The sequence below is a fragment of the Lactuca saligna genome, chromosome 8, assembly GCF_052625555.1.
Source record: "Lactuca saligna cultivar CGN05327 chromosome 8, ASM5262555v1, whole genome shotgun sequence".
Taxonomy (NCBI): domain Eukaryota; kingdom Viridiplantae; phylum Streptophyta; class Magnoliopsida; order Asterales; family Asteraceae; genus Lactuca; species Lactuca saligna.
Window position 1 is genome coordinate 279,533,528 of NC_136424.1, and position 19,527 is coordinate 279,553,054.

General features: G+C 37.6%; 1 pseudogene; it reads left to right on the forward strand.

Moving 5' to 3' along the window:
- Window positions 1–18,049: 18,049 nt before the first annotated feature.
- Window positions 18,050–18,328, forward strand: LOC145012427 (small ribosomal subunit protein eS27y pseudogene; annotated as a pseudogene).
- Window positions 18,329–19,527: the final 1,199 nt, after the last annotated feature.

Consider the following 19,527-nt stretch of genomic DNA (forward strand, 5'->3'; position numbering starts at 1 on the left):
TCTACATACCAACGACAAACCATGCAATATCTTTGTCAATCCTCATCCTCTTCATGGCCTATCTAATGTGGCTCTTCAGATTGGAATGTGATGTTATTCGTTGTAAGTATACGAGCAACATCAACAGCCTGCAGTAACTCTTTGGCACTTTCAACAACACCCGTGTACTCCCCATCACCCGGAACTGCCTAGCCAAAATAGGCATCAAGTAATTGTAAACCTACAAATTATAATAACTATCAATTAATCCAATGTATCTGTTTCAACACAACAGTAAATATTATACAACACAACTAAATACTAACCCCAAATTACGAACATGCATTAATCAACTATATATAAAATTTAATTTACATATATAACATACATACCTTCATCACACTGAGTAGGCCCTATTGAAATGTAAATCATTCCAAGCAAATAAATTGCCTCAATATGATCTTCATCTTCTGCTTGTCTCAACAAAAGTCAATCCTACATCAAAATTGCCATTATAAAAGCATTCACCATGTTGACAAAATAAGAATATCATTAACACCAATGACACTAAATATTAATAAAATGTATAGATTACATATAATTACTGAAATTACACATACCATTCCTTGCCTGAACATGGCTTCAATGTTATTATGCAATGCACATGTGTGTATAAATAAATTAGCATTCAGATATTTAGGACCCATTCCTTCAATCATGTGAAGGGATGTTGTTCTGAACACTAAAGGATGAACCCCCCCCCCCCCCCCCCCCCCGCTTCATACTTCTTCTTTGAACTTGAAAATTTCAAATACACAAAAAATAACTAATAAATAAAGTTGTATTTCATCAAATATACATTAATTAGTTGATGTTTATTGAGAATTACCAAAGTCTTGCAGAGATGATGTATTTCACAAATTCTGACCCTAATAATACAATAATCCGACTCAAAATCTCTAATGGGAGATCATCTAACGAACAACAACTTCTTGTATTCGACATTCAACTTGCAAAATACACATTGGAGTAGTTGATTTCATTTTTTTTAAAAAGGTGTAAGTATGAAAGACAGTGTAACAAGGTATGGAAAAAAAACTTACTTTATGATGATCTGGTCATGAGCACTAAATACATGAGTCACTATTATCGGTGAAAATCCATTTTAAGAACGATAACCCTTCGATAATTTGGGGGGTTTAAGTGTTCGTCTACAGTTTTATCGTCCGGAAAAGTTGAGACGTTCTGAATGGTTGAAGAACTGAAACGCCGACGTGACGTCAGAGGCATGATGGTGCCTTAACGATATAAAGTGCAAAAAGACCAAAGTGCCTTCGAAATCATTCCAAATATGTGATTACTAAGGGTAGTTGTTCCAAAACACATTATTCAAACATTATAACCTTTTATGGGTCACAGTGGACCTTTGACTATTTAAATGAAAAAGACGAAGTTAAATAAAAATATTGAACGAAGTAGGATTCGAACCTGCGACTTTAGGAAACATGACACACACGTCTTCCAGCTAAAATAAAGTGACTCTTGTTTATTAAAATTGAATAACCTTAATATTATGTTAACTAATGTGGTGGCCTTGTTGGATACGGTGTCTAAGTCCATAACTATATTTGGTATGTACTTGACCCGATTTAGCATGGTCCATATGGGTTGCATTTCACCAGAAAAATTTGTAAGGATGGACTTTTGTGAAGAGGATATTTATGATTTATTACTATATTATAAGTTCTAATATATTAATATGAAATAATATTATTAGTATTGTTCAAGAATTAATTTGGAATTAATTTAGTGATCAAAAGGAGACTAAATAAATATGGGTTCTTAAAGAATGAGCCAAAGGTTATTCAGGATGGGCTAAACCATTATGAAAGTCCATGGAGGTTTTTACCCATGGATCCTAAGTAATGTGAAAGGTCATGGGCATTAGGTTTTACATGGATGTAACGCTAACACTATATAAGGACTCCTCTAGCAACTAAAATCGAGACTGGTGTGTGTGTGTGTGTGTGAAGATCATAACCGATTTTGTGTGAAAAGATACTCTCTCTCAAGTCTTCCAATTGTTAGTGGTGATTTGTTGTTCAATTTGAGGCATTCACATTATTGGTGCTATGCTCTTAAAGCTCCAAGTAACAAGCTACAAGAAAGGTATGTTATCTAACTATTTTTATGATAAAAGTATCAACATTTTGTATGCTAGTTAGGGTAACGCTTTGGAAAAATCAAATTGCATGTATAATTAGAGAAAACATATATCCAAAGCATTTAGGGTTGTATGTGCACCTTAAGTTTGTTAGAGTGCTCAAAACCCATGAGTGGTATCAAAGCATATGATTGTTTTCTATTATATTGTTGTTGGAATATGATTTTTCAAAGTAGAAAATGTTGTCTGACAGCACAACTCGGCAAGTGCATGAATCAACTCGATGAGTTGATGCTTTTTTCCTTGGACTCGACGAGTCCAGTGGTGGGCTCGATGAGTTTGATGAGCAGACAACATGTTTTTAGGTTTTTTGGCTAGAATTGGACTAGGATCATTACCAAAAACTATTTTGAATCATTAAATCTGTTTTTCATGATATGGTAATAAGCATCCTAATCTAAATATAAGGTAATTGTCATAATTTCAAGATTTGTATTAGTTGTTATGATTATGCTAAAATTCTTGAAGATTGATAATATGAATTATCTTGTTCTTATGGGTTTAATTAGATCATGCATGAATTATTTGTCTATTGTATTAATGATCTAAATTGTTTTAATGGACTCCATAACTTGTTCTCAAGTTATGGAAAACCAAAAGTCTTTTCTTTAAAAGAGTCATTAAACTCATAGGTTATAGAAAATGAAGAGTCTCAAATTTAAAAGACCATTAACCTTATGGAGATGAAAAGTTTTGAAGAGTTTCAAAACTTTCACTTAAGTTTTGGAATTTGTAAAGTCACCACATTAATACTTTAATTCCAAACCCTTGAAATTTAAAAGTTTAAAATTCAACCCTTATACTATTATAAGTTTATAATTTTAATAATATATATATATATATATATATATATATATATATATATATATATGTGTGTGTGTGTGTGTGTGTGTATGTATGTATGTATGTATAAGAACAAGTCAGTCTTACCATTTGTAGGCCTCATTCACGAAGCCAATCTATAAGGAGGGTATAAGGTCACTACCTATAAAATAGCAGTTTAATGGGTGTCCATTCTCACATATCACTTCCTTGATTGGTGGAGGGTCGTTAGCCGAACGGGTAGGATTGGACACTAATTCTCATTAAGTATAATGATAATTATAAAGTAACTAAATGTTTTTATAAATTCCCAATCTTAGTTATTTTAGGAAAATGGGAAATTGATGCTAACCCGTGAAATTACACTTTGCACCTTACCAAGTCATTAGTGGAGCGTGTGTAGTTAACCGACACACTAACATGGACTAGTAAGGGTGGTGAAGGGTGGCTTAATGTTTGTCATAGATTGATGGAGTGTGTGTAGTTAACCGGCACATCGATTAGGTGATGAATGACATTAAGAGTAACAAATATATTTGCATGGTTATTCACAACTTGTTAGTGATCCTTGGTATCCCAGTCACAAACTTGAAGGGCATAATCGAGATTTAAATATTGCATTGAAAAGTTCAATGAATCTCAAAAGAATCTGGGAATTTCAATTCATCTAAAAACTAATAATCAATTTCGTTTTTCATGGTGGAAATAGGTAAATCATCATTTACCTACCTTCAGATATTTTTCAACTTGGATTACGGCATCCCTCTTCCAAATTGTAAAATATTGTGTTGGGTCCTACCTTTAATATTTAATTTGGGTGTTATATTTGGGTGTTATGCTTCTGGCTCAAACCCTACTGACTCCTTCTCTCTCATGAACCTTTGTGGGAGAGTCATCTTCTATGGTACTAATTTCAATGATTTGATTAGGAACATCATGATGGTCACTCACTATGAGGACAAGGAACATGTCCTTGACAAGGAGCTTAAGGTCATCAATGAGTCTTCTGCTACTCCTAAGGAGATTGTTGAGTACACTACCCATGAGAAGGATGCCACTAAGGTGTCTTGTATCATGCTGGCAACTATGACAGTAGAACTCCAAAAGTCCTATGAGGATTTCTACCCTTATGAAATGCACCAAGTCCTGATGGAAAGATACCATCAGAGTGATCGTCAAGAGAGGTATGAAATCATCACCTCCATGATAACAACTAAAATGAAGGATGGAGAGTCCATCACAGGCCACTTGCAGAAAATGCAAAGGTTTGTGGACTGTCAGCTGAAGTTGAATGTAAACTTCGATGAGGAACTGGCCATAGATATTATTCTACATTATCTTCCTCCCTGTTATGATCAGTTTCGTATGACTTATCATATGAACAATGAGGATGTCACCCTCAGCAAGCTTCAGGGACTTTTGAGGACTGTTGATAGTAGTCTCAAAGGTAAAAATGTTGTTACCACTCCTACTACTGCCCTAGTTCTGGTAATTGAGCAAGGCAAAGGGAAGAAGAGGAAGAACCCTACCAAGGGTCACAAGGGAAACTCTATTGATAGGTCCTCTTCTAGTACAACTAATGTTAGTCCTACTACTCCATCCACCAACCCAAAAGAAGCATAGTGCTTCTATTGTCATGAAAAGGGCACTGGAAGTGAAGCTGCCCCAAGTACTTGCAGGATGTTAAGGATGGGAAAGTAAAACTCACCCATGCAGTTATTTACATTATATTGTCTAATAACTCACCATATACTAATTCTTGGGTCCTTGATATAGATTTTGGAATTCACGTTTGTTCTAACTTGCATGGACTAAAAAGAAGTAAGGATGTGGAGCACGGGAGGATAAACTTAATCATGGGGGAATAGGAAAGCTTGACCTGTCACCAAGATTGGAGCTTATTCTTTATTTCTTTGTAGTGGGTTAAAAATAGAGCTGAATGATTGATGTTACTCATCTGAAATGGAAAGAAATATTATTTCCTTTCATGGTTTGTACAAACAAGGTTTTAGCTTTTCGTTTGATAATGAAAGTGGTGCTATTAAATGTTTTAAAAATCATGTATTTTATTTTAAAGCATTGCCTTGCAATGGTGTATATGAAACTGTGTTGGTTGTAGACAACTTAGGAAATAATGTATTGCATATTGATTCTTCCACTAGTTTGGATAAAGCATCCTTGTGTCATTTTCGTCTTGGATATGTCAACAAGAACCGCATAGGCCAACTCCAAAAGGTTGGAGTCTTGGAATAGTTTGATTTAAAGTCAGATGATAATTGTGAATCTTGTTTGCTTGGAAAGATGACTGAGTCACCCTTCACTGGTACTTGTGAGAGGGGTGAAGGTTTGATGGATCTCATACACACAAATGTGTGTGGACCCTTCAAACTGCCACAAGGGATGTTAACTGATTCTATGTGACTTTTACTGATGATTGCAACAGATATAGATGTCTCTACTGTTGGATAAGGTGTCTAAGTCCATAACTATTTCTGGTATGTACTTGACCCGACCCGGCATGGTCCATTTGGGTTGCATGGCACCATGCAATTGGATAGACTAAATGAGAGAAATAACACTTGGAGATTATTAATATATTATAAGTTCTAATATATTAATAATATTATTTGATTAGTTTGATCAAGAATTAATTTAGAATTAATTAAGTGATCAAAAGATAACTAATTAAATATATGGGTTGATTAAGTAAATCATCCATATCTTGTATAGTGGGCTAAAAGGCTCCATGGACCATCAAGTTGGGTTCCACCCATAGGATGCTCCATGGATGCTCCATGGGAGTTACAAACCCATGGATCATGGAAATGAAGAGTCATGACACATTAGGGTTTAACCCTAGATGTGTCAACACTATATAAGTAACATATCCTCCACCCAAAATCGGCTACACTAAGAATCAAGAGGGCTTGGCCGATTTTGAGAAGTGAGTATTCTCTCATAAGTTCTTCCAAGAGAATTTGGTGTTGTGTGAAGCATTTGAGGCATCACACTTGGGGTGCTAGGCTCACAAGGTTTCAAGGAACACAAGCAACAACAAGGTAAGTTATTCTATCTACACTTTATGTTAAAATTGTTCCCCATGTATGCTAGATAGGAATATAACATTGGAATTCAACTTTGCATGACAATTAGACAAACATAGATCCAAGGTTATTAGGGTTGCATGTACACTTAGGAAGTGTTAGAATGCTCAAAACCCATCAGTGGTATCAGAGCCTAGGCTTGTTTGTTCTTATTTGTGCTTAAAAGTTGAAAACAGAATCGGAAATTTTGCTGTCTGCGAATGGACTCGTCGAGTCTATAGGGGGGGACTCGTCGAGTCCATGAGTATCTTCAACCAACTCGGCGAGTCATGTTCATGCACTTGGCGAGTAGGGTCGACTGAGTGCAGAATTTCGATTCAGTTGCTGGAAATGAATTAGAAATATTACCCTAAACTGTTTTGGTAATTGAAAAACTTGTTTTTGATGGTGTAATGTCTTTGCTAATTCATTTACAACAACTAGTTATCAAAATTACAAAGTTTTATGTAATTTTTGATTGTGTTCATATTCATGTTCTTGTTCTTATGATGTTTTAGATGATCATAGGAATTATTTGTAACCTATGTGGTAGATTAATTCTTGATCATAATGTGTTTTAATGGAGTCCATAACTTATCCTTAAGTTATGGAAAACCAAGAGTCACACTTGAGTTAAAACCATTAAGAAAACACAAGAGTTATAAAAATGAGGAGTCTTCATTTTATTACTCTATTAAACTCATAAGTTACAAGAAATGAAAAGTTTTGAAAGTTACAAAACTTGCCCTCAAGTTTTGGAACAAGTAAAGTTAAGTTAAAACTTTAGTTCCAACCCCTAGAATTTTAAAAGTTAAAATTCAACCCTTATACTTATATTATGATAATTTAATAATTATATATATATATATATATATATATATGTATAAGAATAAAGTCATCTTACCGCTAGTACGCCTCATTCACGAAGTCGGTCTATAAGGTGGGTATAAGGTTGTTGCCTATAAAATGGTGACTTAATGGGTGTATATTCTCACCCACCGCTTGCTTGACTGGTGGAGGGTCGTTAGCCGAACAGGTAAGACAAGGACTTATAAATTCTCATTCAAAGTATGATGAATATAATAAAGTAACTAAATGTTTATTAAATTCCCAATCTTAGTTATTTTAGGAAAAATGTGAATAAGGTGCTAATCCAAGAAATTACACTTTACACTTTGTCTGAGTCGTTGGTGGAGCGTGTGTGGTTAACCGGCACACTAACTTGGACTTAACAAGGTAGGTAAAGGGTGACTTAAGGTTTATTATAGTATCGGTGGAGCGTGTGTGGTTTACCGGCACATCGATTGAGTGATAAACTTTAAGGGTACCAAGTGATTTGCATGGTTACTTCACACCTCGTTTTGTGATCCTCGGCATCCCAGTCACAAAACCTGGAGGGCACTCCCGAGATTGAAACATGCCTTTGAAAAGTTCATTGGATCTCAAAGAATCTAGGAATTTCTAAAACCAATAAAAACTAAATATTTAATATTTCGGTTTTCGTGGTGGAAATTGGTGAATCGTCATTCACCTACCTTTCAAATATGGTATAGCTTAGATTACGGCATACCTCTTCTAAGTTATATTATATTGTGATTGGATCCTAGCCTTAATATTACATTTGGGTGTTTTATTAAGGACTCTCTTAAATCTAAACTAAACTTGTTCTTCTTTTTCAGATGTCTTCAAATAATGCTTCTGGCTCGAATCCTAATGGCTCCTTTACTCTTATGAGTTTGTGCGGAAAAGTCACCTTTGATGGATCCAACTTCAATAAATGGATCAGAAACATCAGGATGATTACCCGCTACGAGGACAAAGAATTTGTCCTTGACAAGGAGCTTAAGGAAATTGACGAGTCCACTGCAACTCCCCAGGAGATCGCTGACTTTCATACTCATGAAAGAGATGCAACCAAGGTGGCTTGCATCATGTTAGCCACCATGACAGCTGAACTCCAAAAGTCTTATGAAGATTTCTACCCTTATGAAATGCACCAAGATTTGATGGAAAGATACCATCAAAGTGCACGACAAGAGAGGTACGAAGTCATCTGCTCCATGATAACAACCATGATGAAGGACGAAGAGTCCGTCACGAGCCACATGCAGAAAATGCAAAGGTATGTGGATCGTTTGCTGAAGCTCAATGTGAACTTCCCTGAGGAGCTTGCAATAGATATCATTTTGCACTCCTTACCATCGTGCTATGATCAATTCCGCATGACATATCACATGAACAAGGAAGAGGTCACCCTCAGCAAACTTCAGGGACTTCTCAAGACCGCAGAAACAGATCTTAAGGGGAAGTCGGTTGCTATCACTCCTACTCCAGACTCAACTCCGGTCTTGGCAATCGGGCAAAGTCGAGGGAGGAAGAGAAAGAGATCTTCAAAGGGTACCAAGGCTCGGACCCTTGATGGCTCTTCTTCAAGTGGAACCAAGAAAGGTTTCATTACTCGTTCTTCTGACCCAAAAGAGGCTGAATGCTTCTATTGCCATGAAAAAGCTCATTGGAAGCGGAACTGCCCAAAGTACCGGCAGGATGTGAAGGATGGGAAAGTCAAACCCAACCATGCAGGTATTTACACTATCATTTCTAATAACTCACCCCATTCGAAATCTTGGGTCCTTGATACAGGTTGCGGTATTCATATTTGTTGTGACTTGCAGGGACTAGGAAGAAGTGAGAATGTGGAGCAAGGAAGAATAAACTTAATCATGGGGAATAGGAAAGTTACACCTGTCACCAAGATTGGAGTTTATACTTTATCGCTAAGTAGTGGGTTAAATTTAGATTTGAATAAATGTTGTTATTCGCCAGAAATGGCAAGAAATATTATTTCCTTTCATGCATTGTACAAACAAGGTTTCACCTTTTCGTTTGATAATGAAGTTGGTTCGATTAATGCTTTCTTTAATAATGTACTTTATTTTAAAGCATTACCTTGTGATGGTGTGTATGAAGCTGTATCTATTGTAGATAACTTAGGAAATAATGTTTTGTGTATTGATTCTACTAATAATAATAACTTGGATAAAGCATCATTATGGCATTGTCGTCTTGGACATATAAGCAAGAAACGCATAGGCCAACTACAAAAGGATGGAGTCTTGGAGTCGTTTGACCTAAAGTCAAATGATAGTTGCGAATCATGCTTACTTGGAAAAATGACAAAGTCACCCTTCACAGGCTCGTGTGAAAGGGGTGAAGGTTTGTTGGACCTTATACACACGGATGTGTGTGGACCATTCAAACATGCCACAAGAGATGCTAATCGTTATTATTTGACTTTTACTGATGATTACAGTAGATATGGATATGTCTACTTAATCAAGCATAAGTCAGAGACTTTCGAGAAGTTTAAGGAATTTAAACAGGAAGTCGAGAATCAATTGGGCAGGAACATTAAGATGCTTCGATCCGATCGGGGTGGTGAGTATCTTAGTTCAGAGTTCCTCGACTATCTAAAGGAATGTGGGATTGTCTCACAATTGACACCTCCCAGGACACCGCAGTTGAATGGTGTGGCTGAGAGGCGTAATCGAACCTTGTTGGACATGGTTCGTTCCATGATGAGTCGAGCTTCGCTACCAATCTCATTCTGGGGGTATGCCTTAGAGACTGCCGCCCATATCCTTAATCTAGTCCCTACAAAGAAAGTTGCCAAAACTCCTCACGAGATGTGGACTGGTAAAGTACCTAAACTAGACCACATCAAGATTTGGGGCTGCGAGGCTTTCGTGACACGCGAGACTCATGATAAGCTCGAACCCCGAAGCGAGAGGTGTATTTTCATCGGCTACCCACAACAATCCTTTGGTTACCTCTTCTACAGACTTAGTGACAATGTGGTCTTTGTAGCAAGAAGAGGAGTCTTTCGAGAAAGAGAGTTTATAAGCCAAGGAGACAGTGGGAGGCAAGTTGATCTTGAAGAAATTCAAGAGTCAAGTGGTGAAGGAACTTCAAACTCTAGCCCTCAACTTGAGGAGGAAACTCCTGTTGAGCCAATTGACGAATCTGTACCTCTGAGGCGTTCCACGAGAGTTAGGAGTGCACCTGAGCATTACTATGGATTCCATATTACTGCAGAAGGTGAGACAGTTATTAGTGATGAGGCACTAGTAAGTCAAGATGACCCTAACAGCTACGAGGAAGCCATGGCGGGCCCCGAGTCTGCCAAATGGAAAGAGGCTATGGATAGCGAGATACAATCCATGTATGACAATCAAGTTTGGAACTTGGTTGAGAATGTACCAGGTCGAAAGACTGTAGGGTGCAAATGGGTCTTCAAGAAGAAGACCGACATGGATGGTAAAGTACACACTTATAAGGCTAGACTGGTTGCAAAGGGCTTCTCTCAAATTCCTGGAGTGGACTATGATGAGACCTTTTCTCCGGTAGCCAAGATTAAGTCTATTCGGGTTCTGTTAGCCATAGCCGCATTTCATAACTATGAAATTTGGCAAATGGATGTCAAAACCGCTTTCCTTAATGGAAAGTTGGCTGAAGATGTTTACATGAGTCAGCCAGAGGGTTTTGTCAGTAACAAGTACCCTAATAGAGTGTGTAAGCTTGAGAAATCCGTTTATGGATTAAAGAAAGCACCTCGCAGATGGAATCTTTGCTTTGATGAAAAGGTCAAGGAATTTGGCTTTTCTAGGAGTGAAGATGAATCTTGTGTATATGTCAAGGCTAGTGGGAGTATAGTTAGCTTTTTGGTATTGTATGTGGATGACATACTACTCATAGGAAACGACATTCCAACCCTGCAGGAAGTAAAGTCTTGGCTCGGAAAGTGTTTCGCTATGAAGGACCTTGGTGAAGCTGCCTATATTTTGGGGATAAGGATCTTGAGAGATCGGAGTAAAAGACTAATTGGACTTAGTCAAAGTACCTACTTGGAGAAGGTTCTGAAGAGATTCAGAATGCAAGACTCCAAGAAAGGAGAGTTGCCCATCCAGAGTAACGCCAAACTGAGTAAGACACAAAGCCCTAGCACTGAGGCTGAGATAGCAGAAATGAGTCGAATACCTTATGCTTCGGCTGTAGGTTCGATCATGTATGCTATGACGTGTACTCGACCTGATGTAGCCTTTGCCTTGAGCATGGTTAGCAGGTTTCAGGGGAACCCTGGCAAGGCACACTGGACTGCGGTAAAGACTATTCTCAAGTACCTACGAAGGACTAAGGACTGGGTCCTTACCCTCGGTGGGAGTGATGACTTGAGAGTTGTAGGGTATAGTGATGCTAGCTTCCAGACTGATAGGGATAACTTCCGCTCTCAGTCGGGCTGGGTCTTTACCCTAAATGGAGGAGCAATTTCTTGGAAGAGTTCCAAGCAAGAGACAGTGGCAGATTCTACTTGTGAATCAGAGTATATTGCAGCTAGCGAAGCAGCAAAGGAGGCGTTATGGCTGAGGAACTTCATTGGAGACCTTGGAGTTGTACCAGCTATTAAAGAGCCAATGGAAATTTTCTGTGATAGTGAAAGTGCTGTTGCCTTAGCCAAGGAACCAAGGGATCACGGGAGATCCAGACACATCGACAGAAAATACCATTTCATCAGACATCGGATCGAAGAAGGACTCCTCGTGGCAAAGAGGGTATCATCAGATGAGAATCCGGCAGATCCCCTCACGAAAGGACTGACTCGGGTTAAGCATCTCCAGCATGCTCGGAGCATAGGGCTGAAGGATGATATTAGATTTAGTAGTTAGATAATCTCGAAATTTGTAAAGTGTAATTGACATTTGATGATGAATAAAAGTGTTTTATTTATGAGTAAAGTGTTGCTATCTCTTGTCAATCGTTTACTATATTTCTTTTGCATGTTTTGACTTCCAGAATAATTTTGTTTGGTATAACATATTATTCAAACCTCCACAGTCGGTCATATGTCGGAAGTAGGTATGAATCAAGACTATCATGTTTGATTGTAGAGGTCTGGGACAAGGCTACAACAATCATGAGTGCTCATAAGTTCTGAGCATTGGACTCAACCCACGCTCACTGGAATCACTTCATGGAATTCTATCTCGAGTGATCGTGAGACGGTAATATCATATAAGTCTTTAAACCTAGAGATATGATTTGTTACTTACAAGTTGGTTATGCATTGATTGTACGAAAAACGCATTGGTAACTCGATGTTATAAAATCGTGCTCTTGTGTGTAATTCAATGAGTTGTAGAACAAACATATGAGTCGAAGTTTATCTGTTCCTTCTTGGATTAGAAGCTGATATCTGGGCCCCTCGATGATTTTGTTTTGACCTATGTACCGGGCCCGGTCAGAACTAAATTGATGTGTTCAATGAAGTTCTTTGTCAAACAAATCGGAAATCGGGAAACAAACTGTTGGACAATAAGTAAGACATTGTTCCATGTATTTGTCCGACTGATATCTAGAACAGAGGATTATATGATCACTTATCTTAAATGGCGTACCATCATCTTCTCAGTTTCGAGAAACCTTGAAAAGAGCTACGATTGCCGATCGGTTCCTGAAGTCATACTTGCAGTAATAGTTATTAGACTTATCCAAGTGGGAGACTGTTGGATAAGGTGTCTAAGTCCATAACTATTTCTGGTATGTACTTGACCCGACCCGACATGGTCCATTTGGGTTGCATGGCACCATGCAATTGGATAGACTAAATGAGAGAAATAACACTTGGAGATTATTAATATATTATAAGTTCTAATATATTAATAATATTATTTGATTAGTTTGATCAAGAATTAATTTAGAATTAATTAAGTGATCAAAAGATAACTAATTAAATATATGGGTTGATTAAGTAAATCATCCATATCTTGTATAGTGGGCTAAAAGGCTCCATGGACCATCAAGTTGGGTTCCACCCATAGGATGCTCCATGGATGCTCCATGGGAGTTACAAACCCATGGATCATGGAAATGAAGAGTCATGACACATTAGGGTTTAACCCTAGATGTGTCAACACTATATAAGTAACATATCCTCCACCCAAAATCGGCTACACTAAGAATCAAGAGGGCTTGGCCGATTTTGAGAAGTGAGTATTCTCTCATAAGTTCTTCCAAGAGCATTTGGTGTTGTGTGAAGCATTTGAGGCATCACACTTGGGGTGCTAGGCTCACAAGGTTTCAAGGAACACAAGCAACAACAAGGTAAGTTATTCTATCTACACTTTATGTTAAAATTGTTCCCCATGTATGCTAGATAGGAATATAACCTTGGAATTCAACTTTGCATGACAATTAGACAAACATAGATCCAAGGTTATTAGGGTTGCATGTACACTTAGGAAGTGTTAGAATGCTCAAAACCCATCATCTACTTAATAAAGCATAAGTCAGAAATCTTTGAAAAGTTCAAAGAGATTAAACAAGAAGTGGAGAATTAGTTGGGCAGGAAGATAAAGATGCTCCAAGCTCATCGAGGTGGAGAGTATCTTAATATCGAGTTCCTTGAATATCTTAAGGAATGTTTGAAACCTCCTAGGACACCACAACTTAATGGTATGGATGAGAGGCACAATCAAAATTTTTTGGACATGGTTCATTCCATGATGAGTCAACCTTCGTTACCTATCTCATTTTGGGGGTATGCCTTAGAGACTTCCACCCATATCTTTAATCTAGTCCCAACTAAGAAGGTTGCCAAAACACCTCACAAGATGTGGACAGGGAAGGTTCCCTCATTAGCAAACATCAAGTTTTGGGGTTGCAAGGCTTTCGTGAGACACGAGACTCACGAGAAGCTCGAACCTCGTAGTGAGCGGTGTATTTTCATCGGCTACCAACATAAATCCTTTGGATATCTCTTCTACAGATTGAGTTACAATGATGTCTTCATTGCGAGGAGATGAGTCTTTCGTGAGAGAGAAGTCATAGGCAAAGGAAAAAGTGGGAGGCAAATTGACCTTGAAGAGATTCAAGAATCAAGCGGTGAAGGAACCTCAAACACTATCGATAAATCTGAGGAGGAAAATCCTTTTGAGCCGATTGATGAGTCTGTACCTTTGAGGCATTCCAATAGAGTTATAAATACACCTGTGTTTTGTGGTTTCCATATTACTACAGAAGGTGATACTTTTCTCAGTGATAGCACAAAAGTAAATTTGGATGAGCCTAACAACTACAAGGAAGCCATGACAGGCCCTGAGTCTGCAAAGTGGAAAGAGGCTATGGATAACGAGACTCGGTCCATGTATGACAATCAAGTTTGGAACCTGTTTGACAATGTATCGGGTTGTAAGACAGTTAGGTGAAAATGGATCATCAAGAAGAAGAGTGACATGGATGGGAAAGTACACACTTATAAGGCATGATTGGTTGCAAAGGGCTTTACTCAAACTCCGGGAGTTAACTGTGATGAGATTCTCACCAGTAGCAAAGATTTAAACTATTAGGGTTATGCTAGCCATAGCTGCATTTCATGACTATGAAATATAGCAAAAGGATGTTAAAACCGTTTTCTTTAATGGAAAGTTGGCTGAAGATGTTTACATGAGTCAGCTAGAGGATTTTATCAATGCAATGTGCCCTAATAGAGTGTTTAATCTTAAGAAATCCATTTATGGATTGAAACAAGCATCTTGCAAATGGAATCTTTATTTCGATGAAAAATTCAAAGAGTTTAGCTTTTCGAGAAGCGAGGATGAGTCCTGTGTATATGTCAGAGCTAGTGGGAGTATAGTTAGCTTTTTGGTACTGAATATGGATAACATACTGCTCATTGGAAATGACATCCCAACCTTGCAGGAGGTGAAATCCTGGCTTGGGAAGTGTTTCGCTATGTAGGACCTTGGGAAGCTGCCTATATGCTAGGGATAAGGATATTGAGAGACAGGAGTAAAAATTTATTCGACTTAGTCAAAGTACCTACTTGGACAAAGTGTTGAAGAGGTTCAACATGCAGAATTCCAAGAAAGGTGACTTACCAATTCAAAGCAATGTCAAAATGAGTAAGACTCAGAGTCCGAGTAAAGAGGCTGAGATAGCTGAGATGAGTCGATTTCCATATGCTTCCACATTTGGCTCGATCATGTATGCAATGACTTGTACTTGCCCTAACGTGGCCTTTTCTTTGAGCATGGTCAGTAGATATCAGGGGAACCTTGGTAAGGCTCACTGGACTACGGTAAAGAATATTCTCAAGTACTTGCGAAGGACTAAGGACTAGGTTCTTATCCTCGGTGAGAGTGATGACTTGAGAGTGACAGGGTATAATGATGCCAGCTTTCAGACCGACAGAGATAATTTCCGCTCTCAGTCAGGTTGGGTATTTACCCTGAATGGAGGAGCAGTTACTTGAAAAAGTTCCAAGTAGGAGACTGTAGTCGATTCAATGTGCAAATCTGAGTACATAACAACAAGCGAAGCGACAAAGGAGGTGATATGGCTGAAGAACTTCATTTGTGACCTTAGAGTTGTACCAGCTATAAAGGACCCTATGGAGATTTTCTATGACAACGATAGTGCGATTGCCCTAGCCAAGGAACCAATGGATCATGGCAGATCCAGGCACATTGATAGAAAATATCACTTCATAAAACACAAGATAGAAGAAGGACTCCTCATAGCAAAAAGGGTATCGTTAGAAGAGAACCTAACAGATCCGCTCAAGAAGGAACTGAGTAGGGTTAAGCACTTACAGCATGCGAGGCGCATCGGACTGAAGGACGATATTGGTTTTAATGATTAGATATCTATTTCTGAAACTTGTAATAGATAAAATGTAATTGACATTTGATGATTAAACAAAAATTGTTATTTATTTATGAGTAAAGTTACTATCTTTTGTTAATTGTTTACTATTGTTTCAATTTTGCATGTTTTGACTTTCAGGATAATTAGATTCTTCAAACTATCCATAGTCGATCATACTTTGGAAAAAGGTATTGAAGCAAGATCATCATGAATTAGGTTTGTAGATGTTTGAAGTGTTTAGACATAGCAAAAGTTGCTACAACATTCATGAGTGCTCATAAGTTTTGAGTATTGGATTAAACCCACGCTAACTTGTATCACTTCATAAAATTTATCTCGAGTGATCGTGATATGATAATATCATATAAGTCTTCAAACCAATAGATATGAGTTCTTGACTATGCATTGATTGTGCATTGATAGTATGAAAACACATCAGTAACTTGATGCTATAAAACGTGCTATTGTGTATGATTTGGCGAATAGTTAGTACACGCATATGAGTTGAAGTTTATCTGTTCCTTTTAGTCCTTGGAGGATTAAACGTGATATTTTGGGCCCCTCAGCGATTTTTTTTTGACTTATGTGTCGGGCCTGTTTAGAACTAAATTGATGTGTTCGATTAATTTCTATGTCAAACAAATAGGAAATCGGGAAACAAACTGTTGGACATTAAGTATGATGTTGTTCCATGTATTTTTCTGGCTAATATCTTGAGAACAGAGGATTATATGATCACTTGTTTAAAATGGTACATATTAGTTCAAAAAAGTTTTAAAAGCTATGATTGATGGCCAGTTCCTAAAGTCATACTTGTAACTATAGTTATTAGACTTATCCAAGAGGGAGACTGTTGGATAAGGTGTCAAATCCATAACTATATTTGGTATATACTTGGCCCGATTTAGCATGGTTCATTTGGGTTGCATTTCACTGGAACAATTTGTAAGGATGGACTTTCACTACAAGAAAAATACCCTTTAATGACGCGCAAACAATGACACTCGCAGATTTACAATACGCATTTTTGTGTGTCCTTAAAAATAATGTTAGGTTACCAAAAACTGAAGGATAAAAGACACGCATTTTTGCGTGCCCTGAAATTGGTGTCTCAAGAAAAAAAATTAAAAACACGGAGGGTACCTAACGAAAAAGCGTGTCCTCTAAAGGTGTCGTTTTATATTTTTTTAGGAAGGCGCCGGTTCTCCATTTTTTTAATAGCTGGGAAATGAAATCCTAAAAAATTAAACTCCCCGCCATGTATCTCCTTTTTCTCCTTCTACCAATGAATGCTAATAGAATTGCAAGGTTGTAAATCCTTTTGAAGCAACCTATCTTCCTCTACCTTTCCACTCTCTATCCCTTCCCTTTGGAAGCCCTAACCGCCACCACCAGCATCGAACCCCATCATCTCTACGAGTTCGGAATGCATCTGATGAAATCGACAACTGGGCCATCGAACCCCATCAACCCTAATAGAATTATGTGGAAGGAAGTTGGATTGACTCCATAATCAGCAACGAGTAACACTACTTCTTTCGCTCATACTCCGACCGCCGCCGCTTTCTCTTTCCGGTTGTCGGCATCCATAAAGGCAACAACATGCTTGTCATCGTCGGATTTATTCTTTGCTCTACCGGGTTTCCCCTCTCAGCACACACTTTTTTCCCACTTCCAACCCACTTTCCTTGAGACAAACCCACCTCTACCCACCATCAATAGCACACCACCGTCGACCCTCCCCAGTGTCACACCTCCTCTAGCTACTTGGTAAGAATTAGAGACAATAAATATTGTAGAAGAAGATATGTGGTGCACACATTGCTACACTTATCCTTCTTTGCCCTAATCTTGCTTCTTGACGCCATCATCTTCTTTCTCCCCACATCGACTGTTAGCTTTATACTTCCCATTCACAATTCTTAATACCCTATTTCTATTTAATTGAAAATATTTGCCCTTCAGTCTAGACGTCTACTTTTCCTCCTTAGACAATGATTACAACAATGTTGGATGAAGCTGCTCGGCACCTGTACATATCCCTTTGCCACCACCTCCTCATGTCACCGACTTTCCTATTGGCTACATATTTTTTCTAGTTGAATTGAAGGCTAAAGGTTTGATTTATTTATTCATCTCCTGCTTCAAATTAACACTTCATGCTTGGATTCTAATTAACTCTCTCTCTTTTTTTTTGTTGTAGGTTTTTGCTGTGTAGCTCTATTCTTTGATATCAAAGACTTCTAGATTCACATAGATCTCGAAACAAGATGGTTTTGCCAAACGATGTTGATCTGCTTAATCCCCCATCTGAGTTGGAGAAGAGGAAACATAAGCTCAAACGACTTGTTCAATCTTCGAACTCTTCTTCATGGATGTAAAGTGCCAGGGTTATTTCAACATAACAACCGTATTCAAACACTCTCAAATGGTGGTGGCGTGTGGAAACTGCCAGAAGGTGTTGTGCAAGTCGAGTGCAAGACTCACTGAAGGATGTTCTTCTAGAAGGAAGGGAGACTAATCCTATTGCTTGATTTTATGTCTGGTTAATCAGAAGTTGCTTTGGTGATATTACTTAAAAAGTTACAAGCTGAGTCTTTTATACTAGTTTTTCTTGTTGGACCCCAACTATCATCTTTTAAAATTAGGGCTTGTGTTTGAATCATTTCATTGAACGACAGGTGAATCAGACTGTCTTCTCACTGTTAAGCTTCTATTAGTATAGATTTTTAAAAGTTTCTCTAAAGTTTTTGTTGGTGACTGGTGGTATCGGATCCAAGAATGGATTTTTAAACTTCCATGTTTATGTGTATGTTTTCATAAAGCATATTCTTCTATGTTTATCAGTTGGTTTATTTTGCCTATCATGTCAGTTACTGTTAAGGATTGACTGTAATAGAAAATTACTGGAATGATGTATGTGATCTATAAGTGCAAACATTTGTTCAAAGAAAACATATACATATCAAAGTAAGAATTGGATTTCATGAGATTATCTTAGTATTTGTCAAGGTTCTCATAGCAAACTGAATGTTTATAGTCTCACATTTGTATTGATAATTTGATGTATGCATATATAATTGTAATACATGTAACATTACATCTGTTAATATACATGACATGAAAGAGGTAACAATGTACTTTTGGGTTCTGATTTTGCAGGTTCTGATACAGGGGTATTTTAGTCAAGTGCACAGTTGGCAGAGATTCAATTTGTATGTATAGGAACAGCTCGTCTCATCTCATCTGATCAAACTATAAGAATAGAAACCAATGCTCAGATTCTTATTATGAAGGATAATCATTTAGTTCTTTCGTTTACAACGGTATGACTTATTCCCTCTTCTTACATTGACTCCATAAATTTTGAAATGAGGCGAATCACTCAAGCTAATATTCACAACTCTTTCAACACAATACCTTCCAAAAGTGGCCAAACATGATGATGAAATGCCGATGGTAAATATTTATTCTATATTTAATTAAAATGTCAACAAATTGCAGGAATTAGCAACTTTTTTTTTTACTCTTTTACCAATGTGGGCAATTAGCTTTATATTTTATCCGCAATATTTATAAACTAAAAAGTTCAGGGACCAAACCTATAATTATGCCATATCTTGGCAATTAAAAGGTATATATAATAGCAATATATAACTCACAAAAGCAACATACTTACATTTTAATACCTATAAATGCCAAATATTTGTAGGAAAATGT